We start from the raw sequence: 7,684 nt of genomic DNA on the forward strand, positions 1-7,684 counted from the left end.
ACAGCCACTCAGTGGAAAATGAGTGACTACCTATGTGCATATTTCAATTGGACATTAGGCTAGAAGGGGTGCATTTTGGAAATACCATCATTCCACCGCCTCCACTTTGGACTGACTGCCACACTGACTACTATGGAAAAAAGTTAAGTAAAAACTTCTTTCATTTAGTACCATAGGGTGTTAAACATACATAATTCATCAAGCTGACTATTGGATTTGGAGCTAGAGAACATTTGTTTGGCTTTATCTTTAGCTCTAAAGCGCTTTTTGATGACTATGCGAAGATAGAGGTGTGCAAATATTTGAAAGTGAGCCTGTTGTTGACGAGGAAAATGGTGAAACAAGAATCATAACTTGCACGGTTAAAATGATGAACTGACCTGGGGGAAAGTCTTTTGAATAGAAGTGCCCTCAGCGAAGGAGTGAGGGGTGAGGATGGCTTGAGGAGTGGGGGAGGAAATCTATGAGGGAAAAGAAAACGGTCAGAAGGAGGGAACATAACAATGTGGGGAGATTGACTGATCCCTATTGAACGGGGGAAATGGATTGCTGGAGTAATTTGTCCCTCACAAGATAGGCTTGATTGCTTGTGTGTGTGTGTGTGTGAGTGCCCGTGTATGTGTGTGTGTGACATTTTTTTCGTGGGTGTGTGACATATTTGTGTGTGTGTGTATGTGTGAGTGGCAGTGTGTGTGTGTGTGTGTGTGAGAGACATTTTGTGTGTGTGTCACATTTTGTGTGTGTGTGACACTGTGTGTGTGTGTGTGACACTGTGTGTGTGTGAGTGTGTGTGTGTGTGTTTGTGTGTGCGACATTGTGAGTATGTGTGTTTGACATGTTGTGTAGGTATGTGTGACACTGTGTGTGTGTGACACTGTTTGTGTGTGTGTGTGTGTGACTGTGTGTGTATGTGTGACACTGTGTGTGTGTGTGTGTGTGTGTTTGTGTGTGTGAGTGTGTGTGTGTGTGTGTGACACTGTGTGTGCGTGTGTGTGTGTGTGTGTGTGTGTTTGTGTCTGAGTGACAGCCAGGTCGATATGAGGATCATTTGCATTTTTATTTCGCTAGTGGAGGAATACTTGTCCCCGATGGTTCAGCACCAGTTATCCAAGACACGCACGCACGCTGGCACACACACAACCACATAACACATGCAGACATATACCCAAACACATATACACAAGTGGACAACATACACAGCATAAACAAATACGCATGCACACTCACGCACAAACAAACACACACACACACACACACACACTTAACACAAACAAACACACACACACACACACGCACACACTCACACACACACACACACACACACATATACACACACACGCACACACACACACACACACACACACGGCCAGAGGGTGTCTTGGGATGAGCTGTGCTCTTGGTGTAATGTTTAGAATACTAGGACCAAGGTGCAGAGAGAGAGAGAGCCAGAGTCAAATATAAGGGTGCAGGGGTGCAGGCACGGAGCAGCAGGTGGCCGTGGCTTTGCCCGTGATGGGGACACGCTGTGAGTAACTTGATACAGTGTGTGGCCTTTGCGATGGGTGGAGACGGGACAAAGCCTGAAGATGACAAGCAAAACTACCTTTAAACCAACCGAAAAAGGCCAACTTGCTGTTTACCGTCTGGAACTCTGTTAATACGCTGGATTGTAATTCTCTAGTTCAGTCCAAATCTATATTTTTTGGGGCAAATATTTGTTTGGGAGTATTGTGTTATCTAGGCCTAGGGCATTTACTCCACAGAGAATCAAAGAGGCCATTTCCATTCGTATAATGATTGAGTCACAGTGTTACTAACCAAGCCCTCTGCATTCAAAGTGCGTAATGGTCCGGTTGATGATAGGTTACAATAAGTAGGCTTGTGTAGCAAGTGGTTCCAATTTGATGTAAAAATCCCATGCATAAGAATGTTTTGACGACATGAGATATGCAGCGTAATACTACAAACTTCAAGGATAAATCAACATAAAAACGACACATACTACACATTGCGGCTATGATGTATACAGACTTAGTTTGATGCTAGAAATGGACCGCTGTCCCACCAAACTCGTATATAACCTTGTTGTGGACAGTGCTAAATCAAGGGGCCATAGCCACATGTAAACTGCACGACGGGGTGCGGGAAACAGAGAGCCATCAAGACATCTGTCTGCCTCAAGACCCAGCTGTCCCAATAAGTATGGTGGCCTCTGTTCTGGCTGTCATGGCAACTGTTGCTAAGCAGTGACATGTGCCCCCAACTGTCCCATGCTTCCTTTTTTTACAAAGAGCCTGGGACACAAGCAGTATATGAGGAGACAGGACCTAATTCATAACAAGATCCTGACAGATGTTCTGATATGACTAGAGTCAAGAATGACAAATATATTTATGTTGATCACTGTTTTTTCAATATTCTCTTATACAGACACCACCCTGAGAAATTATACATAAGGAGAAATATGTTCATAATGCTTTATGTATCACATTTATTAAATGTACTCGATTTTATATGATGACGCGCATAACTACATTGATTCATGCACACACACACGCACACGCACACACATATACACGCACAGGCACACACAAATGCACACGCACAGCACACATACACACAAGTTTACACAGTTTAGTTATACAGTTATTCAGGAGCCAGTATTTTGACAGAGATCATGGAGGAGTGTGCAAATGTGTTATCTGAACAGAAACCACAGAGGAAGAGGGGCCAGTAGGGGCTCCCAGGGGCCCCTTACCCTGTCACTGTGACTGACTATGTGAAGCAGGCAAACCATTGCAAGGTACAGTGGGGACAAGTATCTCTGCCTGGACTCTAGACAGGGACAAAAGACAAATCCTTCACCTACAGACGGGTAATCCTCCCTCTGTGTAGTGCTGCAACTGTCCGTCTGTCTTTATGTCGATTTGGTGGTTTGATTGTTTGTCTGTCCGTACATTTGTCTCATTATGTCTGTATGCCTGTCTGTCTGTAATGAGGTTGGTCTGTCTATTAGGAGTCTAATGATACGCGTATTAGTACCTAACATTTTCGGTACGGGTCTAATGGTCCGATGCACGTTACATTTTGTGTGAGGCGAAAAAAGTTTTTATTGATTATCACACACTGTGGGTCTTGTCTTGTCTTGTCCTGATATTTTGTGTTGAGGACCACAATGAAAAATAGTCCTGGACTTTATTGTGTTTTATCCTCAATTGTATTTTATGTATTTTCATTTGTATAAGTCATTTCTTTGATACAATTTAATAAATCAAAATCAAAACAAATCCCCCAAAAAATGTTAAAAATATATATATATAGAAAAAAATGTATGTTTGGTTTCTTTTTACCCTGCTGTACCGAAAAACATACCTACTGTCTGGCCATCTGTCTGGTGTTGCTGCCTGTCTGGCTGTCTTTTATTCATCAGTTTGTCTTTCAACTTCCTCTCGCGCGCGTAGATTCAGGATGACAGCACACGAAAAACACGAACACGAGTAGAAAGTCCCCCCGTAAACAGTGTGTGAGAGCGTGTGATGTTTTTAACTCATCTATCGCATGAAAGAAACTGTCCACCAACGAGCACGCGCATTCACTTTGTGTTAAGAAGGGGCTGTGAGGGGCGTGCCAACTGTAGGAGTCACAATACGACCGGAAAACGGAATGATCTTGCGCTCTCCCGGGAGCTACCGCGCGCCTCATCTTCCCTGCGGCCGCTGCGAAGTGGAGGGAAGTCTTCAGCACATCTCTCTCTGTCTCTCTCTCTCTCTCTCTCTCGCTCTCTCTATCTCTCTCTCTCTGTCTCTGTCTCTCTCTCTCTCTCTCTCTCTCTCTCTCTCTCTCTCTCTCTCTCTATCTCAGTCCATCACTCCATCTGGGGACTTACCTCTGCATCTCTGATCAACAGCTAATGCACATTAGGTCTGACCAGGCACAACCAATCAGATCTCCCAATCCCCCCACCACCACTGCCCATACCTGAGGCACTTTATAACAAGTTATCCAATTTCATGTCAAATTCAACCAAGATTAGATTCCAACTCACACATTAGGTATTCAAATTAACACACTCACGAATCATTCGCCAGACTGACGCACACACACACACACACACACACACACACACACACACACACACCGTTAAAAAAAAAAAGATACCAGAAGCCAAGTACAATTAGAATCATTCCCTCAAGCAGCAGAATTCATGTGTGTGCAGAAATAAAATCAGAGACAGATGAAACTGAAAATGACAATGAGAGATCCTCCATATTTTACCTCAATTCCCTCCTTTGGAAATTTGTATTCCATTTCTCTTCGAGTCAGAGAATGTAAATGAGCTATTACTGGAATGAGATAACCAACATGCAAAGACGATGGGAAACAGGGAAATTTGTTGTCAATCAAAAAGATGTACCTAAGATCAAGATAAGTATGCCCATCTAATATTACAAGGGAATAAATATACAAGGGATCAATATAAGTAAGCTATCCTAAATCAATGCACTACAGGGTAAAGACAAGGATACGGGTAGTATAGAACGCAGTCGGAAGTAACACACTAAAATAAACCATTTAAAAGGATGGGCAAAAACAAAACACAGTATGTATGCAAACAGAGGATCTTTTCTTTGAACAAACTATGCATGAAATGTGCTCCAGCCTCATGTCAGCGTGCCAAGCCCACCAAGGAGGCTTACTGGAGGCCAACTCATCCAGGGGGCTGAACCTCTTGACTTGAGGTGACAGAGCCGACTCCAGGAGGGGGGTTCCCTGTGTCTGCCAACAGGGGGCCTGCTTACTCTCTCTGCCTATCAGTCAGCACTACTTCAAGCCTACTTCCGCTGAGGGTAGAGTTGTGAGTATTTTTAAAATAAAAATGTTATTAGTTATTAAGAAATATATGAAAAAATTGTTAAAATCTAGGGGGTGCGCTTCATTCAGGAGGATCAGTGCTTCAGATTTTTGAGTCTCTCTCTCTCTCTCTCTCTCTCTGTCTCTCTCTCAAAAGACTCTGTAAACTCTCCTAAAGTAGCAATGTTAATATGTGGTAATCCTAATTGTCTGAAGGCACTAAAACACAGTGGGCCCTATTTTAACTGTCTGAAACGCAAGAGAGAATCACGAAGCGCAAGTAACTTTGTGGTCGGATCTCTGGCGCTTTTGCTATTATACCGGCGGATAAATGACTCTTGCACCCGACGCAAATCCAAAATGGGTTGGTCTGAAACCTGTAGGTGTGTTTTGGTCGTAACATGAAATAAACCAATGAGAGTTCCATCTCCCATCCCCTATAAGAGCCAGTGCATTTGAACTTGAAGAGTTTAAATTTTGACAGCGTGTTTGCAGTCTCCGCTGAGACAGATGCATGACCACATGAATTTCAAACTTCAAATGGCTCAGTCTATGGCCAATTAATAGGCCTAATTCACACATGGAATAGCGTTTATTCTACAACTTCCGAAACACTGAGTCGTCATGTAAATATACATTGCCAGAGAACTTAACATATCTATGATATGCGGTCCTGTGGCCACAACTGTGGGTCTATTTAATGATGTGCGGCAATACATTAACAAACATTGTTTCTTACCACTATCGTTATCGACTTGTGTTCGTAATATGCATGTGTCCCCCCGTTAATATACATTGCAATGGAATGTTTTATGCTTTACGTATTTCTTTTGCTTGTGTTTAAACAGATGGATGCACACAAGCATGCGCCAAGCATCATCCGCATTCATTCATTCTTTTAAACACTCAATCACGGTAAAACAATGTTTCCTCACAATCAAATACTCATCAATCCTAAAAGTTATGGGCTTGTACACAATGTCTTGGTCAAGAACATAGGGTTTGCTGTACGTGTGTTGCAGATGCATTGTTTTAAAAGTACAACTTCTTACCGCTGTATCAGCTGTTCTTTCCCAAATAATTTAACCAACGTTATAATTTACCCTAAAACAATGTTTTGTTTTGGAAGGCTGGGATATAGTCTACTTTGCTCGAGTGTATTATTGTTATTATTAATTTCATTCATGGCATAGCCTACTACAGTGTCCATTCATGCAGCCCCTATGGAAAAAAATTGCTTCCACAATCCACATCATCATCATAATATTTCAAGTGCTGTTATGTTTTTGCTGTGTATAGACTACTGGTTTGTAAGCTTATGTTGCAGTTCCGACGGATCCGTCCTGCCATGGTACTTCAAAATAGCAACACCAACTGCGCTATCCGCTAGTGCACTTAGACCAGACATTTTTCAGTTAGTGGTGCAAATGCCTTTTCGATCTGTAAAATAGCAGCATGTATCATTTGCGCCGGAACACGCCCCTGCTTTTCGCCGACATGCCTCCCAGGGCGCAAGTGTAGTGGCGCGAGTTTGATGCGGGGGAAAATCATCTTAACGCCGGGTGCAAACTAGCAACAAAACTTGCGTTGGTGTAGAAAGTCAATTGCGCTGGGTGCAAGATAGGGCCCAGTGTCTAAAACACTCTTACTCTTACTAAACACTTCTTTAGTTTCTAACCTCCTCCCAGAACACAGCCTTTAAAGCTGCGGCAGCATATTATGAATCAGCCCACGGTGATGAGTGTTTGAGGAGCTGGAGTGACTTGGGGAGACAATGTCGGAAGAGAAGCGAAGCGTTGGTAGATGGAGACCAAATTAATTTAGGAGACAACGGCCCGGCATCAAACAAACTGTTTCGGAGTGCCTGAACTCCGCTTAAAGGAGAGCGCTGGATGCCGTTGCGTTTTTCCTTACTGTTTTCGCACGTAAACATCTTAAACACACACACACACATCAGAAAATTATAATGTTTATGCCAGCAAAAGAATACCCCATATTGTTAATAAAGCCTCCAATACAACAATCATGTATCACCTTGTGTCTCTGTGACTAGCTCTTTTATGACTCTGACATAAAGCACATGAAAGATTGCCGCTTTTGGTCGTTTCATGGGGATAGCGATAAGAGGAACATAAAATCTCCCTTTTGAAAGGAAAATGTTTATCTCAGTAAGAGCTAGATAGTCCCAGAATGCCTCTGCTCCCCAACACCCCATATTCCCAGCCTCGGCCTCCCCCTTTTGATCTCACCACTTCCATCCTGGGAGAAAGGATCCTCCCCCAAACCCTAGCGCTTCCTCAAACAAACAGCAACCTCCACCCCATCCATTCCCTCCCATTACTGACTGCCGCTCTCTGGAGGGACTTTATTTTTATAGGGTGTGACATACAATAAAAAGCAAAAGAACAGTCATGCCAATGCTCTGACCTTAAGCATGCTCTGCGGAACAGACTTTCATCTAATCTCTGAAAAGAGTGTGATACAGTGAGGCGAACAGAGCAGCAGAAGGCTGGCTTTAAGGGGAAAATCCAACTATCGCTAATCGCTCATTTCTTCTGGTTTAATTTGCCGTTGCGCAAGTCGACTGCAATTTACAGTTTGCATGCAGAGCTTATCCTAATGATTAGGAATGCAATTGTAACAAACTTTGGATGAAATCGAATTTGCTGTGGGACGTCATGTGATCATCCCGTAATTGAATAGAATGTATTGTGATCTATTGTAACGTAGTGCTGTGAATCTCCCCGTGTGTTTCCTTTGCAGCAAACATCTGAAGGGATTTGGTAATGTCAGCACACGAGAAAGTCAGTGGGGTGGAGGTAGAGGAAGTGAT

The sequence above is a fragment of the Pollachius pollachius genome (assembly GCF_949987615.1).
Source record: "Pollachius pollachius genome assembly, chromosome: 2".
In the NCBI taxonomy this organism is placed as follows: Eukaryota; Metazoa; Chordata; class Actinopteri; order Gadiformes; family Gadidae; genus Pollachius; species Pollachius pollachius.